This window comes from Typopeltis vanoorti, chromosome 24 (assembly GCF_054136105.1).
Source record: "Typopeltis vanoorti isolate ZY-2024b chromosome 24, IOZ_Tvanoo_1.0, whole genome shotgun sequence".
NCBI classification, from domain to species: domain Eukaryota; kingdom Metazoa; phylum Arthropoda; class Arachnida; order Uropygi; family Thelyphonidae; genus Typopeltis; species Typopeltis vanoorti.
In genome coordinates, this window is record NC_143572.1 from 74,529,816 (window position 1) to 74,551,419 (window position 21,604).

At 37.7% G+C, this 21,604-nt stretch overlaps 1 protein-coding gene across 8 annotated transcripts in view; it reads left to right on the top strand.

The window, feature by feature from the left end:
- ctrip (E3 ubiquitin-protein ligase ctrip) overlaps positions 1-21,604 on the top strand; it is an 817,513-nt gene that overhangs the window by 236,381 nt on the left and 559,528 nt on the right. The window contains exon 1 of one of the 8 annotated variants that reach the window (XM_090413736.1): positions 14,013-14,362. The exons of the other annotated variants lie outside the window; for them this stretch is intronic. The gene's annotated coding sequence lies outside the window, so the exon portion shown is untranslated. Of the gene's footprint in view, positions 1-14,012; positions 14,363-21,604 lie in introns of those variants that run through there. 8 annotated transcript variants of the gene reach the window in all.

The following is a 21,604-nucleotide window of genomic DNA, read 5'->3' on the forward strand; positions in this document are numbered from 1 at the left end:
CAGTTCAGCCATCACCTTGTTATAAAACTTGAGCAAGTTAATGAGGCATGATCTACCCGTCACAAAGCCATGTTGTCCCCTGTACAGTATCTCATTTTCATCAATCCATTCCTGTATTTTTCCCTTGACTACTTTCTCCAAGACCTTGACAACGACTCCTGATATGCTGATCGGTCAGTAATTTGCAATCGTAGTCTTGGATCCTCCTTTATGCAGTGAAACTATTTTCCCCTCTTTCCACACCTTCGTGACTAAACCAGACCCGAGACTCAGATTAAACAACACTGTCAAGGGCACTGATAATTCCTTAGCCGCTTCACGCAAGACCCGTGCCGGTATACCATCCAATCCCACAGATGTATTCACATTAAGGTTCTGTAATAGACTATTCACCTCCCCTTCATTCATCACAATTCCCGTATAAACTAATGGTTCCTTCATTTTTTCAATGTCACCACCTGGATGATATACTTTTGCAAAGTGCACGCTCACTAACTCCACTATATCGACTGATTCAGTGACCTCCTTACCATTGTCATTCTTTAAAATCATTTTGCCGTGTACAGTTTTTTTCTTGCTTGCAGCATATTTAAAGAACTGTTTGGGATTCTCTTTTGCTTGCATAGCTAGTTTCCTTTCATAATCCGCTTTTGCTTTTTTTAACACACTCGTTACCCTTCTGGCCTGCACTTTATACCATTCGTGTGCCTGCAGGTCACCCCTTTCTTTAAATTCCCTCCACAGTTGTTTCTTTTTTTGCAGCTCAAGCTTAATATTGTTATTCATCCATTTAACCCCTACTTGTTTTACTATTCGGACCCTAGGTATACAATCAGCCATAACCTCCTGTAAATGCTCCTTGACCACTTCCCATGCTCTATCGACGTCCAGCCCTTGCAGTTGTACATGCCATGGCACTGATTCATGCAATCTCCTAAGCTTGTCATACTTGCCAACAGAGTAATTCCACATATACCCTGTCTTAATCAAAAATTCCACACCTTTAGGCACCTCCCAGGTCAAGACCTTATGATCACCTATTCCAGTCAATAGGTAGCAACATGGTCATATTCATGACAGTTAAATTCTGAGATGCTATTGCCAGGTCAAGCACTCTCACACCCCTAGTATTTTCAATTACATGCTGTCTCAGATAGTTATCCCTTAATAATTGAATAAAATCCATTTCCTTCCTCACACGTGTCCTCTCCTCTTTCTAATCAATGTTACCAAGTTGAAATCCCCCATAATAATTACCCTCCTTCCACTCATTTCATCAATTTGTTTATGCATACTATCTCCACCATCTATTCCATCACCTGGTCTATAGCAGCACCCAACTGTATATTTTATTATGCCAGTCTCAATCTCACAGCAAATAGCCTCAAATGAGCTCCTTTCACTATCCTGCGATACAACTTCAATTCTCCTTGGCTGCAGTTCATCAGCTATCATCACTCCCCCCCCCCCCCATTTTATTCTCTCCATCCCTCCGAAACACACTATAACACACATTCTATCCCACTAACTATATCATCTTCCGTCAGCCATGTTTCACTAATGCCAGGAAGAGCCAATCAAGGCCAAAAATTCTTCCTTCTTGTTCCTAATACTCCTGGCATTAGTATACATGAAATGCAGTGATCCCTTTGTCCCACCGCTATCTGGGTGCATTATTCTAAATGTCCCATTTCCCTTTTTTGTCCTTAGTGCTGGCTCGGGTACATTATATGCATTCTTACACTCAACGGTCTCACTGATGTCCACAATCCTCCCCCCCCCCCCCCTTGGTAGTTCTAGTTTTCCCAGTTCTGCACATCCATTTTCCCTTCATTCAGCAACACTTTTTCCAGTCTCTGCACACCAAGTCCATTCAAATGCAGGCCATCCATCTTGTATAAGTCCTTTCGCCCATCAAACTCATTCCACACGTCCACGAATTCCACACCACACCATCTGCATAACCTGCGCATAATGTCATTTGCGATTATGGCCCTCCTTCTAAACACCTCTCTGTCATACTGCGGCAACAGACTCACCATTCTAACTCTGTCACTCTTTTCTTTCGCTACCTTTAACAATACTTTCAAGTCCTCTCTCACTCAGTAACTCCATCACATTTTCAAACAGTTCACCATTAGATGAACTGTTGGAAAATTCTCAAAGAAGATAAAAGTTTTTAGTAACTATGTGTCAGATCTGTAATAGGCAACTTCAATTTTACATGACTTCGCCATTCCAGAATCTAACAATCAACAAAAAAAAAATATATATGCATACTTATCTTTTAGCGCAGTGTAACTGTTTTTTTTTGTAACAACATCTTGTATGATAAACTGTGAATTTAATTAATGTATCTATATGTCTAGCATGAATGTAAGTCAGCAAAAAGGGACAGATATGAGAGAAATCATTAGTGAAATATTATAAATGAAAGGATGCATATTATTCAGCAACATAGGGCAAAGATCGCCCTAATACTATAAGAGCAGCATACGTTCCCAGAAACAAGAAGTCCCGTATGTTGATCGGTGAAGTCACCCAGCCTGAGACCAATGGGTGAGACGATAAGAGAAATTCAAACTCGGAAAGGTGGCGCTCTAGGAGAGTGAATAAAACCCGCAACACGGAAGTAAATCGCCACCATTTTTTCTTGTTCCTGCATTTCTCTTCGTGTGCTCCAAGAGTTCATCGCAGTTCAGCTCTCATTTTTGAGGGCTGACTTACGAAAAGTTCTGGCATGACACCGCAGCAGATTTCGGAAAGATCAACCGAAGGCTGTCAATGAGAAGGTCATTGACGTAAAACCCTTAGCAGAGAGATAGTGCCCAGCTCAGGCGAGCACGTGTAACCCACATGGCGATAAGATCGAGACAACCAGAGTCGTAACAAAGAAGAAAGGACAGAAGAAAACCGATAAAGAATAGATAAGTACTCTCACTTGTTCTAGCCCCTTTTGAGAATTGACTAACAGTGTTAAGACAGTGCATCTTATAATTTGTAATGGAAGAAAGAGTGAAGAACTAAGATTTATGTAAATGACTATGCTTTTGAAAGGAACTTTAAGAATTTTCAGTTAGATAGCGATTCTGTCGTAATTAATCCGAGAGAGATTATTTATGTGCTGAAATGCCTGAATATCCAATTGAGCTATAATTAAGAATGTATCATATGTTGAGTTATTGAATTTGCTAACATTTTGAAGTCAATGCATAATGGTTTTAAGAGTGAAAGAATGGCAGAAGCTTAAATTAGATTTGATAACTACTTTAACTTGTATGGCATTATATAATGAGTTTAATAAATATTTTGATTCCTTACATGTGTTTCTGATCATGATGACTGACCCTGACCCTTCATAAAATATCGAACCTGTGATCGTGTGTGTGTGTGTGCAGGGATACCCCAATTGAAAATAGTAGGGCACGACTGCAAATAAAATAAGCCTGAGAACTCAGGGCTTCTAAGAATTCAATTAGCATTATTAGTGGCACTTGATATTCTATGATTACCCTAAAGGCTGAGTTTATCTCTAACCTTAAGGCCCAGGCTGGCGCAGATAAAAAATAAATTTTGCCAAGTGACCAGGATAACTCATGGAATTCAGGGAACAGGTAATCTCTAGTGGCCCTTAAAAGGTTAAATTACGTAAGAAAAGGTATAAGAGAAGCGAGACATAATGTTAAGATTAATATTAATGAAGATCACATAACAATGGCGCAACCGACTTAACAAAGAGGTACATGCAATAGAATTTGATATAGCAGCTGAAGTAGGAAAGGATAAAGTTAAATATATTGCCTCGATATATCAATATCAGAGATATACGACGCAACATATGCATACTAAATAGAAATTCAATTTACCTATTTTTGCACAGTCCCGAAACATTACTTCGTAACTTTTTGCTTGAGAGTATTAGAAAGGAAGCATCTGTTCGTTCCATTCCATTCTCACATCATGTAACTGTCCTTCATTTTTTTGTTTTCAGTCTGATGTGATGATACTCATCATGGAATGTAAGCGTTTGGTATTAAATGCTTTATTTTTGTCTACATAATTTGTGTATAGTAAGTTTATGTCTGAATTATTTTAGTAGTAGTAATAAAAAAAAAATGTCCATCATTAACTCAAAGGAGTCTTATGAGGTCCTATCACTATGAAATTTAATATTCTCTTTTTCTATATGCTTACAATACTCTTACTCTTTTCAGCTATTATAATAACAGATATCGTAAAGTTTATCGTTATTCCTGACCTCCATAGAGTAATATGGCTCATTGTGCAAGGTCCACCTAAGTCAACCACAGACAACAGTCTATCATATCACATCTTTAACTCATCTGTTTTCACCACCCTCTCTCAGGCAGTACGTTCCATGCTGCTACCACTCTCCATGCAAAAAAACTTGCTTCTCACCCTCTTACTACAACTTTTGGGGACAATCTACTTGTCCTAGTCCTCTCATTCTACCATATGAAAAATTTTCCCAATGTCAATCCAGTAAATATGCCAATCCTTTCAATAGCTTTATCTCAATCATATTCCCCCCCCCCCCCCCTCAGCTTTTGTCCACCAAACTGTAGTTTGCATGCCTTTGGTCTCTGCTCATAACCAGTCCTCGTCAATCAGAGCTTTTATACAGTGGGACCCACCACCTTTTTATCTCTGCTGGTCCATATTCTCAATACTGCAGCAATTCTCTGCATTATCTTCACAACCTTTACAATATGTCATCTGAACTTCAAATTTCTATCTACGATCACTCCAAGGTCCCTTCCTTTCTCCACTTCTTCCAGTATAACTCCAAGTAAGTATGAAGTATTCCATGTGTGGATGATCCCAAATTTCAAAACTACATTTAGTTGCATTAAACTGGTTTCCCCATTTATTTACCTACCTTTGTGGCATATTCAAATCCTTCTGATGCTTCATATCTTCAATCCTCCCAAGCTTCATATCTGCATACAACTGAATCTGTTTCTGTAGTTGAGTGAAAATATCGTTGACTTAAAGATTGAACAGTAATGGTTCCAGTGCTGATCCCTTTGGAACTCCACTTGTAACCTTCCTACTTCCTGATACTGCTCAGATATCTCCCCATATACACCTCAGATATCTACAGAAAGCCAGTTTCCAATCCATTAATCTGATATCCAAACACATAAGTTTCGATTTAAATACCAATTTATCATGCTGCACCCTGTTTAAGAGAAAAACTATGCCTTTAGTCTCATTCACTGCTTGTTACTCTGTTATAGAAGGCACCCAAAACAAGATTAATAAATCAGGAGCATCCCTTAAATACATCCATGCTGGCCTGCATGAATGATATTGCTTTGATCTGCCCAATTCTATGTTCTTAACAACCGCAGATGAAATACATTTCTTTCATTACTGGTGATCGGCATTCATTATAATACATTATGGAACCAACTGCCATGTTCAAGTAATAACTTAAGTATGTAGGCTGTTCAGTAAGTAATAAGACTAATTTTACTGTTGCGAAACCACTCATCACAATATTAATTTCTTTGGAATAAAGAAATGTTGCTGTCTGTATTAACAAAAGAGGTTGATAGATGGTGTATACGGGCTGATGTGCCAGAGTGTCACATGACTAAACGCAAGCTTGTTTCAGCGCACCTACGGGCGATTAAATTTTTTGTGCGTTTGCAAAAATCAGCATCGGACAAGCTTAAGAAATTGTTGCCTTCTTGTTCCAGTCTTTCTTTCCATTCTGTGCACACATCCACTTGATGCTGCATTTACTCCGTTGTCAAGAGTTTGGGAATCCATCGGGCGCAAACACGTTTCAGTCCCAAATGAGTGAACGCTTTCCACAGAAATATTCAGGACAACATGCAGCTGTCGTACTGTAATTCTGCGATCCTTCTTGATGATAATCGCTGCTGTGTTGATCATTGTCTCTTTGATGGATGTTGAAGGTCTTCCCTCACATTCAAGATCTTCCACATTTTGCCTTCCTTCCTTAAAAGTTTTATGCCAGCGAAAAACACTTGCCCTCGACATTGCTTTAGCGTATCATGTTAAAAGTGCCCGATGCTGATTTTTGCAAACACACACAAAATTTAATCGCATAACACTGTTCTAAGGATGCTTCCATTTCGACGACTGGTCGAGTTTCGTAGGCGGCCGAAACAGGCTTGTGTTTAGTCACGTGACACTCTGGCACATCAGCCCGTATATGCCATCTATCAACCTCTTTTGTTAATACAGACAGCAACATTTCTTTATTCCAAAGAAATTAATATTGTGATGAGTGGTTTCGCGACAGTAAAATTAGTCTTATTACTTATTGAACAGCCCTCGTACAAATCAAAATTCAACATTTCAACCTCTTCATCTGGAGTAATTATTTTGGTTTATGTTAAATTGAAGTTATAACTTTAACACAGCAATTGTCTCCATTATAAACAGATGAAATACAAGTTGGTATATATATATATATATATATAGTTTGATATTCTACCACCCCTTTTATGCAATAGCACCATCTTACCCTCCTTCCACTCCTTGGGAACCTGTCCTATTACAAGACAGTGGTACAGTCAGTTCCTTAGATCCTATTTGCTGTCCTTATGCCATTAAACCACAAATCAGTCAATCAAGATACATGCCAAAATTCCATCTATTCCCATCTTCCTTACTGACATCTAGTATTTGACACCCTCTTCATTCACTTCTACTCTTTTACCCATTCTTATCGATCTAGGAGAATCTATTTTACCAGGATGGAATCCTTTAATGAAGTGATCATTAAATAACTCAACTATGTCATATACCTTGGGTCACCTAAGCCCTGTCTCCATTCATCAGGCTAATTTATCTATAATAATTTTTCCTCCTCCTGTCCACAGAGAGAGGGAAAAAAATGCTTCTTAGATTACAATGCTGGTCTCCTCCCATTCTAATTTTTCTCTCCTTATTGTACTAGTCATCTTCCTAGCCTCATGCAAGTCACCTCAAGATAAGCCATATGTGATTGCTGTCAACAGCTTCTTAACTATCTTCCCTGCACTACTAATCTCTCTCTTCCTTCAAATTATTTCAACTATTATGTTGCTTAAGTTAGTTTCTGAGTATTTTTTGTCTGCTTTTATAATTCCACATAAAGTCTTTCCACCTTGATATTTCTATATGCCTATTCATCCTCCAAGTTTGTGCTCTGCATCAATGGTTCGCAACATTTTTCCACTTGTGTATCCGTTTTAAACCCATTTCTATAAATTGTACCCCTTGTTTTTAAATACTGACTTTTGTTCAGTGCCTATCTTAATGTGAAATAGTGGAAATGAGGTAATGAGTTGGGAAAGGAAAATTACTACACTAAAAGTACAAACCACAGATTTAATTTAACAATATTTGTAACACAGAAATAAGTATAGCTTCATGTTAAATATTGATAACGATCAAGTATTTAACAAACTTTTGATTTATTATTATTAATATTTATTTGTGTTATCTGAAAAGTGTAATAATTGGTATACAGATGACTAGCTGATTGAAACATCGTTGGTGAGATCGTTGAGCTTGCTTTGATGCACTTAGGTTTCTTGAAATCAGGCTCAAAAGATGCAAGATACAGTCTTAAAATCCGGACTTGCATTAAGCTTGTTGCAGTACTTATTTTTTATGAAGGTGTAAGAAGAAAAAGCTCTCTTCACTAGTTCAGTATTAGTAAATGGCAAGAGGTATTTGAGTGCCTTCTCACTGAACTGTTTGTATTCCTCACTGAGATCTACCCAGAAGGTAATAAAATGTTTTCTTTTAAAATCAGAATTTAAAGAAGAATCGGTTGAAAGTTCAATTGATTGCTCCTTTTCATTGATTGATAGTTTAGCTTTGAAGAATTCTTCATTGTGAAGGGATCTGCAATCTAATTGTTTTCTTTTCCATGTTGAGGGAAGTACTTATGAAAGAACATTTTGAGACCTTTCAAGTGACTTAAAATAGTCTCCTTCATGTTTTGGGATAGGTGCAAGTCATTCTCAGATAAGAAGTTCTGCAAAGTTTCAAAAACCTCAGGCTGAACTCTTTCAATACACTCTTTCCAAATGTCCAGTTTTTTAATCATCGCTCAATTTTGTCAGTTACTTTGAATATAGTGATTGTGCTGTTTTGAAGTCCCAAGTTGAGTTTATTTCTAGAAAAATATCTGATAAATATACAAACAGGAAAAAGAAGCAGAGGAAGAACTAGGCAAAGATGTTAGGATGGTCTTCAAAACAGCAACAATAAAAGCAGCCACAGTATTATTCTTCTCTTTTACAATCTTATAGGATAAGTTCATATTGTTATTATTATTTTGAAGAGATACCTCCATAGAGTCAGGTACTCATCAGGAGAGGCCACACCACTACCTACATCAGCTATCATATTTGTTCCCGAATTCATTCATACTGCTTTCACACACAACGTCTAATGGCAATTCATTCCAATCATGCACCACTCTGTGGAAGAAAAATTTAGATCTTGCCCCCTTCTTAGCGGTATTCATTCTCAGCTTCCAAAGATGTCCTTTCCCCCACCTTCCATAAAATGAAAAATTTCATCAACTGGGATCCTGTATGACCCTTTCAGAAGTTTGTAATTTCAATCTTATCACCTCTCTTTCTCCTGAGGGAAGTACTTATGAAAAAACATTTTGAGACCTTCCAAGTGACTTAAAATATTCTCCTTCATGTTTTGGGATAGGTGCAAGTCATTCTCAGATAAGAAGTTGTGCAAAGTTTCAAAAACCTCAGGCTGAACTCTTTCAATACACTCTTTCCAAAAGTCCATTTTTTAATCATCGACTCAATTTTGTCAGTTACTTTGAATATAGTGATTGAGCTGTTTTGAAGTCCCAAGTTGAGTTTATTTTCTAGAAAAATATCTGATAAATATGCATGACTTTGGAGCCAATCACTGTCATGAAATTTTGGAACAAGATAGAAACGATGGTCTTCAAAAAAAACCTGGACTTCATGTCTAAGTTTGTTTGAATTTAGCTGTTTAAGTACTTTACCACGAGATAGCCACCTTACCTCCATATGCAAAAGTAATGTACTGTCATTTCTTCACACAACGCTTCAAACAATCTGGAGTTTCGTGGTTGTGACTTAATAAAATTTACAACTTTTACAGCCTCATCAAGAATGTCTTTCAGTTCACTAGGAAGAGGCTTGGATGCAAGAGTTTCTCTATGAATGCAGCAGTGACTCCATGGTACATAGGGAGCTACTTCTTTAACTTGGCTGGGTAGGCCTATAAAACAACCTGACATAGACTTGGCTCCGTCAGTGCATGCATCACAACAATTCGACCCACTAATGTCCTTTTCAATGAAATAACCATCGATCACATTAAAAATATCTTTGTCTGTGGTAAGCTCTGTCAATGGGTAACAAAGCAACAGGTTTTCCTCAATTTCATTTTCTGTCAAGTACATCACGATACGAGTAAAATAGATACATCAGCAACATCTACACTTTCATCACCCTGGATGGTAAAGAACTTACTTTTTTTAATTCTATCTACTTCTGCATCTTCAACATCGTCAGACATATCCTGAATTCTTCGAGACATTGTATTGTTTGAAAAAGAGATAGTATCGATTTTGCAGACATGTTCTTCCCCAAACACACAAAAAACAGCATCCTTAATACAAGGAGAAATTAAATCTTCAGCTATGGTGTGGTTTTTACCACATTTAGCTATGCAATAAGCAATACGGTAGGAAGCCTCAAATGTATTCTCATTGTCTTTCTTTTTTGATGTCATGTATGAAGTTACATTTGGATGCTTTTCTAAACGCTGAAAATAATGTATTTCTTTGTTTTTATACATAGGATGTTTAGAGAAGGCCTCATGCAACTGTTGGATAATACTTTCCCACACACAAAAGGGTTAGGACAGTCATCACCCCCCTACAGATGAAAACCCATATATAATATACTTTTCACATTATTTCCTTTTTTTCTGTGTAGTACCTAAGGCACGTGCCTTTTTACTATCTCCCGGTGTGGGTGTACTCATAGCTGCAGACACGTGTTGAGAGGTACTTGGCAACGGGTTATAATCCACATCAAGTTTTAGTTTTTTTAACTGTTCCTGTTTTCAACCACTGATCCATAACTGACACACTTAAAAATCACTTACAATAATAACTGAAACTATGTTAAACATTAAATAAAAAAACCACTTGAAAAGAATCACAAATAAAGACAACACACTTACTTATACTCAGTCAATAACTAACTGATCAAACAGTCTGCCTATGGATGTATTTATATTTTTGGAGCAGTTCTAGAAACGTCGCAAATGGAAGTCAGTGGAAGGTTCGTTATCGCAAAGGTCATTTCTTAGTAACACATGATTGTTCTGGAAAGGAAGATGGGTGACAAAAGTGACGCATGAACTGTGCGTAATGATTGGTAGAAGAGTGGTTTGGGGGAGGGTTCATAGTCACGCCCTCACTAATCATCATTCACTAATGTGAGCTAGTTTTGAAGTGTCTCCATTAGTGGTGATTCAAACTTAACATTTATTGTTCCATAACTAATATTTTGCATTTTGTTTACTTTACTTGTTTTTCCGCCATTAATGGTTATTTTTCGTGTATCCCTGAATGGCATATACCACTGATTGGGAAGCGATGCTCTACATAATCACTCTTGCTAACTGAATGCAAGTATGACGTCTGTCACAATGGTTCTATAAGTCTCTCTGATGTTATAATCAAGCATCAGAGAGACTTTGCATTCTGCCACATGCTGCTTAAGACCGTTTAACCATCAAGAAGTCTAAAAATTCAGTTTCACTTATGTGCTTTCTTCTGTCAAGTTTTATATTACTATAGTTTTGAAGTCTTTTCTCTCTCACTGATAATGATCACCTGCCATAACTATTTTGTCTAAGTATTTCCTGGTCTGTAGCAGTATCTCACTGATTTGCTTTATTCACTTCTGCTTCACACTACATACTTTAAGCCATTAGTATCATTTCCCATCTTCTTTTCTCTTTGAGAGGGCACAATTCATCTTTTACCATAAGTAACAGTCCACCACCCTGTTTACATTCCCTATCCTGTTGAAATATGCTATACCCTTCAATTTCTATCCCTGTCAGAACATTCTTGGTTAACCAAGTTTGAGATACCAGCAATCTTTGGAGAGAGTGAATCAATCAGTGCCACAAACTCATATGTTCCCCTTTTTTCCTAATGTTCCTGGTATTTGCATACAGAAAAGCATGTACATTGTCAATGTTCACCTAGCTATTATTACTCTCCACATACTTCATTTGGCTCTGCAATATAATACACTACTTGGAAAAAAAGTCAACAGACACCATAGTGTGAGTAACAAACAGCCATGGCACCCACCTTAATAAGATATAGGGCCTCCTTTCGCTGCAATGACTGCAGCAATCCTACAAGGCATACGTTCCACAAGTGTACTATAGCAAACAATGTGAATTTTGGACCATTCTTCCTGAAAGCATGTAGAGGTCCTGGACTGTTGTGGGGTGGATGTCCCTTGACCTTACCTGTTGCTCCAGTTCATCCTGTAGATGTTCAGTAGGGATGAGATAAGGGCTCTGTGGGAGGCTAGTCAAGTGTGATTACATTCATGTTCACAAACCACACAGTTACAGCAGCAGCCTTATGATGCAGTGCACTGTCTTGCTGAAAGTGACAATCATTTCTGTAGAAATGCCACAAAGTAGGAAGCATTGCATTGTCCAGAATGTTCAGATACCTCTGGAAGTTCAGTGTTCCTGGCACCACATACGGAGGTCCGAAGCCAAACAAGGAAGAACAGAACCATACATTCACACCGCTACTTCTAAATTTCATAGTTAGGGTTACACACTCTGGTAAGAGACGTTCACCAGGTATCCACTACACCCACACCCGTCCATCTGCTCATAGAGGGTGTAGCATGATTCATCTCTCCACAGTAAACCTTTCCAAGCTTCCATGTTCCACTGTACACACTCTTTGCACCAATCGAGATGATGCTGCATGTTGGTTTGGGTAATGTGGGATTTGCATATTGCAGTCCTATGAAAAACCCATGTTGTGAGCTTCGGTTCTGAATGTGTTTTGTGCAGATTCATGTTCTAGTCGATGCCCTTAACTCTGCATTCCTACAGGACATACTTTCCACAAATGTATGATAACGAACAATAGGGTTTTTGTCACCAATTTACTGAACAGATAGGCCTGTAACATTGCATCCTATCACAGTACCTCTTTTAAACTCGCTCAGTTCCCTTCTTGCAGCTATTTCACCAACTTGAAAGCATCATGTTCCTCCGATTTTTATGCCAGCTTGAAACATGTGACTTGTTACATGGTATGATGCACCTTGCCCACAGTAGTCCATTGACTTCTTTCCAATCAGCATATATATACCCTCTAATTTTGTTCCTGACACTGTCTTAGAACCACAGTTACTCCTCTTAGAGAAGCAATGAGGGTTATTTTTCCTTTGATTATAAACACCCTGAATCATTTCTCAAACCACTATCCCCACACATGGTCTTATAAAAATGTTTGTGCATGTTTATATTGTTACAAAAATTGAGTGAGCAGAATTAATCCAAGTAGACACAGTCAATTAATCAGAATGGAAAAGAAAAACAAGTGTTTAATGCCAAAATTGTAGGTAAGGACAGCAGAAGACCGTAATATAGTTGTAGCAAGTTTTTTTTTTTTTTTTTTCCCCACTTGGTTATAAAGTTTTATCATACTTGACAAGATATATTTTGGTTTTAATCTTTACCTGAGCGAAAGCAAACAGTTTGTGCATGGAGTATCTTCACTAGTTGTTGATGATACACACACACACATACCTTCTGCATACCTTCCTAGGTCTGGTTACCACTGATGAGACCTTCAAAGGACAGAACTCGATAAGGAATCTTCCCATAATACACATCTGAAAGGAAGTGTGTTTTGCATTATGGGATATTAAGGCGGTTGATGTGAACAGCCTCTACACAAATAGATTAAATGTGAAGATACTTGACTTGCAAACTTTGTTTACTTCCACTTGAGTAAGGATAAAAACAAGAATATAATATCTTGTCAAGTATAATATTCCATGATAGAGGTTGTCATCTGGTTGGGACTATGGCCGAATTAACTTAAGCTTGTGAGATCAATGTATTATCTGTTCAGTGCAAGTCTCTTAATGCTTTTTGGAATGAAAAACCATGAACTAACCATGAAAGTAATGCAATGAAAAATGTTTCATTGCATTACTTTCTACTTATTGGAATAATGGTTTTGAATACCCTTTATTGATTATAAGTGGGGTTAATATTAACGTGTTTTTTTGTTAATTGCAGACTCTCGGGAGGGAGGAAAAATTTTATTCGTTATATGGATGTAGCATTTTGTACTCAGAATGGTGAAAAGTTAGAGTTTACAGTATTCTGCATTTTTCTTCAAGTCATTATCATCATGCTTCAAGGATTTGGGCCTAAAGTAGCCTGTCCCGGCCAATTTTTTCTTCATGCAGCTTAAGTAAAACGCACTAACCGATGTGTTTGTGTTTAGCGAAATCATTGCGATCAATATTTAAATTTTTCTTAAACAGGAAATATCTTTCGGATTCGGAATTGTTGCCTTAATATACACACTGAGCGCGGCTTTGATTGCATTACATTTTTAGTTAATTATAAAATTTCGCTATTATCGGCTACTTTAGACATATGTTTACTATAGTGTACACTGGGGAGAAAAGTATGGCATGGAAATTTATATGTCCTGTGTGGGAAACAAGTATACCCAACTTGTTTGTTCTTAACAGTTCAAAGAGTACCGAGGACGTTCAACCTGCATTTCCCCCTCTCCCCTGGTAGTGAGTAATGAACTGAACCTTGCACAAGATATGGCGTTTAGCCAGCTGAGAGCAGTGCGCTGCATGTATTTTTCTAGACTAGTGAAGAGTTAAACGTAGCAATTGACTAAACAGTTACGCGATATATATATATATATTCACTTTCAAAACCTAATGCATTTTTTAATTAATAATTTGTATAGACAACTTACTGATTGTCGTTAAATGAAAGTCATTTGATTACTAGGATTTTGAGTGTTTTGAAAAGAGCCGTTTAACGTTATGGTTACTCTTATTGTTTGCGAACTTAAGCGAGGTGCTAGTGATTCGGTGTGTTGCTGTAACCAAACGTAGCATTGTACGGTGTCTCGAGCATTGCATAATATGAAACAAGATATGTCAGACGTCGAAGAAAGGAAATAAGTACAAGAAAGTCACAGAATGTTAATTTCTTTAGATCTTTAATGGGAACAATGAGCTCGAGGTTTTGACAACCGTGTTTACAGGTGTGTGATTATATTAATCAAATACAGAGGTGACGAGAATGCTATGAACACATTGCTAAAAACTTTTTTATTTTATTTATTTATTTATTTTTTAAATTTGCTTTCTTTCGTGGATATATTTAATGTGAATTTTATTTAATCGCAATTCGGAATATTAATTTCAGTATTCGATAAACAGTAGCTAATCTTTATCAACGTGTAATTAACACGATCATCATTCCTTGATAAGTCTTGACTCCAGGAGTTTAATAATAATAACCGTAAATGTAATAATATTATTGTGTCATCATGGATTAACAAAAAAAAAAAAATAGCAGTACCCTATTGGATACATCATTTATTCAACTTATACAGGTAAAGCAAATCCACAAGTATTCCGTTCTTCATAGATATTTTATACTGTCTTTATTTTCTGGGAATCATAATTGAAAACCTGAAATTGTTTTAATTAGCCATAGTTGTGCTTTTGTCATTAGTATCATTTGATTATATTAGTTTATTAACATAACGTATATGCTATTAGAAGCAGTTGCACTATTCAAAGAATTTTGAATTCTTTCATAATAGAAACACAGCGCTCTACACACAAATCTCAGAATTCATTAATAATTCAAAAACTTCTGAATACACTGATTTATCTTATTTCAAAATTTTGTAGTCTTGAGTATCATAATGGAGTTTATGCAAATTTGTAGGATGATTTGTAGCACCCAATTGACATGCTGTTAGTATGCAAAGAGGGAAGTAATTAATAGTCTTGGCTGGAACAAATTATGAGGTGAAAAAGTATGGAATGTGAGAGGATATGAGAACTATTGAAGCAAAAAAAGAAGAATGAAGAGGGACAGAGCTTGTAAGTCTGTTGCTTGAGGTGTGATAGAACTGAATTGTTAATGGCTTTGATTACAAATTAACCAGCATACAGGAATACCTCGTATAACGTGGTTAATTGGTTCCAAGAAGCGTCAGCGTTTTACAAAACTGTGTTGTTCAAGGTCTGTTTATAAAGGTTTTCAATTTAATTTGTTTATTACAAAAATTTAGGATAATAAAAATGTTTAAAAATGAAAGAAAATAGTTATTTTTATCAACTAAATAACAAATAATAAAATCCTTTTAAACTGATATAAAAGTTGTAGAAAACAAAACAAATATTGCTTCAATTTTAGCATACAGTAATTTAATTTTTACTAAAGTAGTCTTTTAGTGTTCATTCAACCATCCTTGTCTTCTTTGTCTCTTCAAGTACTAGATCTCTGTAGCATTTGATGGCATTATTGAGACTTTGATGCTTCTTTCCAAATTCAGGTCGGCATTTATGAGAAAGTCAGAAGCTTCGTCGATTTTTCTCACAAAAGTTGAAAGGTCTGCAAAGGAAATTTCTTCAACCATGACATCAGTGGGGTCATCTTCGTCGTCTTCTGCTTCATAGGCTCGTTGTTGTTCCAACTCCAAAAGGATCGTCATCCAGATCATTTGAATGAGAATCAATACATTCGTTCACATTGTTACAATCTAAACTTGCAAAACCAAGATCTTTGCCCATCTGCACAATTTCTGTGTCCAGACGGGCAAAGATCTTGGTTATTTTCTATGCAACACAGAAAGAGAGATTTTCTCTTTCTGTGTTGCAAAGGCAACAAAGTCCTTCGAACAATACAGCAAGATATAATGCCGTACGGCTCTCATATTGCTTTGAGTCACCTCTTCCCAAGATTCATAAATACTTCGAATGGCATCTTTAATGTTAAATTTCTTCCAAAATTCACTCAAAGTCCAAGAATCTTCTTCTGTTGCAGCTTTAATAGTTTGTGCAAAAGTTCATTTTAAATAATAAACCTTGAAAGTGGAGATAACTCCTTGATCCATCGGCTGCAGAATTGATGTTGTGTTTGGAGGGTAAAAAATGAATCTTGACATTTTCATGTAAGTCAGTCAATAGAGTTGGATGGCCTGGCGCATTGTCTAATAAAAGCAAAATTTTGAAAGGAATATCATTCTTTTTACAATAGCTTTTAACTTCAGGACAAAAACAAGTTTTGAACCAGTCTTCGAAAATTGGACGAGTCACCCACGCGTTTTTATTCGAATGCCAATGAACAGGTAAATTGTTCTTTGTAAAGCTCTTAAGAGCTCTTGGGTTTTCCACTCTGTACACTAAGAGTGGCCTCAATTTAAAATCACCTGATGCATTACCTCCTAGTAAAAGTGTCAAATGATCTTTTGGCACTTTATACCCAGCTTGTGTTTTTTCCTTCTCTGCTAGAAATGTGCGCAATGGCATTCTTTTCCAGAAAAAGCCAGTCTCGTCAGCGTTAAAAATTTGATCATCTGTGTAGCCTTCCTTCTCAATAAGCCCCTTCAATTCATTGGGAAATAATTCTGCAGTTTTTGTGTCAGCACTTGTGCTTTCACCTTGGATTCTTACGTTATGGAGTCCCATACACTTTTTGAAATTGTAGAACCACCCGCGACTTGCTATAAAAGTTTCACTGGTTGTACCTCCTTCATTTTCGCTTTCATTTTCTTTTATTTTGTCAAGTAGACTTGTTGCTTTTTTCCTGGATTATCATTTGACTCGAAAGAATCTTTTTCTGATTACAATCTTCAATCCAGATCATTAGAAGGTGTTCCATATTTTCCACTGTAGAAGATCGATTTCTCGCAGTCATTTTTGACATATAAGAAGCGGTGCTAATTCCATGTTGTTTAATCTTTTCTTTGCTCTGAATAATTATTCGTACAGATGACTCATTCTCATGGAAAGGCTTAGACATTGGTTATGCATTTTCACTATATTATTTAAGGAAATGACAACGTACTAGGATATACATTAAAATAAATTTTAATATATTTCTATATTTCGGCAACGTCACGTTGCCATTTTCAAGAACTTAAGTACAAGACACGTGCACGCAGGCACAACAAAACAATAAGTGAGGAAGAAGTATGAAGCTATTATTTCTCCTAAAGTCCTGATGGTGCCCTCTAGCGGGCAATGTTGGTATTCTTGGGCGATTGGGCTGGAGGTCTTCTGATGTAGGTTTCCCAAATTTGAGGAAGTCTCATGCAGCCAAATTTGTTGAGGTTTAGATCATTTCTTAGGGCTGAAGCTGATTCTATGAAAAGCCTTTCATATCTGTATTTGCTACGGTGTATTATCGTGGCTTTCTTCCACCGTATTCTATGGGAGTTATCCAGCGCATGGTCAGCAAGATCAGAGTGGCTGTATTGGTGAAACCGGATGTAGTCCTTGTGTTCTGAAATTCTGATATTTGCTGTCCTGCCTGGTTGGCCAAAGTAGGACAGCTTACAGCTGCAAGGGACCTGGTATACACCAGGGAGGTCTGGGGGGGGGGGTTGGTCTTTAGTTGAGCGGATAAGGGATGCCAATTTTTTTATATGGTTTGTAACAAGAAGTTATGTTTTTTTAGAATTTTTCTGATTTTTTCCAAGGTGCCTTGGATATAGGGTATGGTGATGGATTATGGATTTAGAGTAATCCTTGTTGTGAGGGGGAGCGGGGGGGGTTACTGGTTTCAATATTTTTTGGATTTTTTTTGGGGGGGGGTAGCCATTGGCTGAGAAAGTGTTGAGAATGTGGTTTAGTTCTGTGGTTAGGGCATTGTCATTCGAGCAGATAAGTTTAGTCCTGTTGTGTAGTGTCTTATTGACACCATATTGTTGTGAGGAAGGGTGGGGGGATTGTTGGTGAATTTATCTGCCTGTATGGGTGGGTTTTCTATATACTGAGAAAACCAAGGTTCCATCAGGCTGGCAGGTGACTAATGTGTCTAAGAAAGGAATGAAGTTGTTTTTTTCTTCTTCCAGGGTGAATTTGATTCTATTGTGTTGGTTCTTTAAGTGTGTTAGGAATCAGAGGAGTACATCGGAGCCATGTGGCCAAATAGCGAATACATCATCTACATAGCGAAGCCAAATGGTTGGTTTTTGTGGGCCAGAGTTTAAGGCTTTCTCTTCAAAAGTCTCCATATAAAAGTTGGCCAAGGGTGGGGAGAGTGGAGAACCCATGGCTGTCCCCTCTATTTGTTTGTAGAATTTTCCTTGCTAAACAAAATAGCCTGAGTTCATTATGAACTGAAATAGGGCTGTGATATCGGGAGGAAATTTTGCTTGGATTAGCTCTAAGGATTCTTTGAGTGGGACATTTGTGAATGAGGAGGAGACATCAAAGCTGACCATTACGTCAGTGTGTTTGAGTGTAAGATTTTCTATTCTGGCTTTGAAGTGGGCTGAGTTTTTTATGTATGAAGGTGTGTTGCCAGTATAGTGTGAGAGAGCTTTGGCCAAATGTTTAGCTAGTTTGTATGTGGGGGAATCAATGCCATCCACTATTGGACGTAATGGCACATTTTCCTTGTGAATTTTTGGGAGTCCATAAATATGGGTGGGGGTATGGAGTTATGGTTTCAATTTGTTGGTGATTTCCACAGGCCAAGAAGTGACCTTCTTAAGGACCCTGTGGAGTTTTCTAATTTGTGAGTTGGTGGGATTATATTCGATAGGGAGGTAAGTGGCCCGATCTAACAATAGAGATTTCAGCTTACCTGTGTAATCATTTTGGTTCAGCAATACTGTGGCATTCCCTTTGTCAGCTTTGGTGATTATTATTTTCTTGTTTTTCTTTAATTCTAGTAGAGATTTAATTTCTTTACTGGGCATGTTGGTTTTAGGTGGTTTAGCTTTGGTCAGAACACAAGCTACATCCAGTCTAATATCGTTGGCGACATGGTTAGGAAGGTGTCGTATCCTGCATTCAACTTGTATCATAATATCCTAAAAGGCTTAGACGTTGGTTATGCATTTTCACTATATTATTTAAGGAAATTACAATGTACTAGGATATACATTAAAATAAATTTTAATATATTTCTATATTTCGGCAACGTCACATTGCCATTTTCAAGAACTTAAGTACAAGACACGTGCATGCAGGCACAACAAAACAATAAGTGAGGAAGAAGTATGAAGCTATTATTTCTCCTAAAGTCCTGATGGTGCCCTCTAGCGGGCAGTGTTGGTATTCTTGGGCGATTGGGCTGGAGGTCTTCTGATGTAGGTTCCCAAATTTGAGGAAGTCTCATGCAGTGCACACCTGTGTGCACGTGTCTTGTACTTAAGTTCTTGAAAATGGCAACGTGACGTTGCTGAAATATAGAAATATATTAAAATTTATTTTAATGTATATCCTAGTATGTTGTAATTTCCTTAAATAATATAGTGAAAATGCATAACTAACGTCTAAGTCTTTCCACGAGAATTACGATTATCCACGGAGATGTTACTGCACGTCAAGCACACCATTACGGTAAATTGAAGTTGAAGCTATCAAGACAACTGAATCGTCTCGCACTTCCTGAAGTGCTGCCGGGATAACCAGGTAATCCCTAACTGTGTGAAATTCAAGCACCGTTTCTCTTCGCAAAAGGCAATTCATATTTATAATTGTGCCAGCCAAGCCTTACTCAGAGAACAAATTGCCGCCACTCGCCGTTTCCTGAGGGAAGCTAACTCAGCTATACAGACACTAGAAGATGACCTTCCAAGCACCTTAAGCCACAAAATTTGGTCTGTTTTATACATCTCGCAGCGGAGAAAGAATTTAAAAAAGTACGAGATCGACACATCAAAAAGTTTGAAAAATTAAAAAAGGACGCGATCTCGAAACCGCACCTTCCTAACGAAACGGTAGTTAACCTGTCGTCACTTAGTGTGAAACCTGAAGCAGTCTATGCCCTCGCACGTGGCCACAACTTCGCCATTGCGCCCAGAAGAATACCTGCTGAGAATATCATGGTACGGATTGAACACGGGATTCGACACCTTCCAATCCACGTCGCCAACGATATTAGACTGGATGTAGCTTGTGTTCTGACCAAAGCTAAACCACCTAAAACCAACATGCCCAGTAAAGAAATTAAATCTCTACTAGAATTAAAGAAAAACAAGAAAATAATCACCAAAGCTGACAAAGGGAATGCCACAGTATTGCTGAACCAAAAAGATTACACAGGTAAGCTGAAATCTTACCTGTGTAAAGAGAAAGCCTTAAACTCTGCCCTACAAAAACCAACCATTTGGCTTCGCTATGTAGATGATGTATTCGCTATTTGGCCACATAGCTCCGATGCACTTCTCTTCTTCCTAACACACTTAAACAACCAACACCCCAGAATCAAATTCATCCTGGAAGAGGAAAAAAAAACACTGCATTCCTTTCTTAACACAGATTAACAAATATATGTATAGGAACTCTGGCGATACTGTATTAATGAAGTCTGAATTTCATTAAAATTGGAATTATAATTTCTCATAGTAAGATCCCTGATACTAGGAAGAAGAAAGATCTTATTAGGTTGGATTATTTAGAAACACTAGTCACCCGCCAGCCTAATGGAACCTTGGTTTTCTCAGTATATAGAAAACCCACCCATACAGACAGATACATTCACCAACAATTCCCCCCCCCCCTCTCTCACAACAATATGGAGTCATTAAGGCACTACACAAGAGGGCTAAACTTATCTGCTCGAATGACAATGCCCTAACCACAGAACTAAACCACATTCTCAACACTTTCTCAGCCAATGGCTACCCCCCCTCCCCCCTCACATAAAAGGATTACTCTAAATCCATCACCATACTCTATATCTGAGGCACCTCGGAAAAAATCACAAAATCCTAAAAAAAACATAACTTAACTTCTTGTTACAAACCATATAAAAAATTGGCATCCCTTATCCGCTCAACTAAAGACCCCCCCCCCCCCCCCCCAGACCTACCTGGTGTATACCAGATCCCTTGCAGCTGCAAGCTGTCCTACTTTGGCCAAACAGGCAGGACAGCAAATATCAGAATTTCAGAACACAAGGACTACATCCGGTTTCACCAATACAGCTACTCTGGTCTTGCTGACCATGCGCTGGATACCTGCCATAGAATATGGTGGAAGAAAGCCACGATAATACACCGTAGCAAATACAGATATGAAAGGCTTTTCATAGAATCAGCTTCAGCCCTAAGAAACGATCCAAAAACAGATTTGGCTGCATGAGACTTCCTCAAATTTGGGAAACCTACATCAGAAGACCTCCAGCCCAGTCGTCCAAGAATACCAACATCACCCGCTAGAGGGCACCATCAGGACTTTAGGAGAAATAATAGCTTCATACTTCTTCCTCACTTATTGTTTTGTTGTGCCTGCGTGCACGTGTCTTGTAC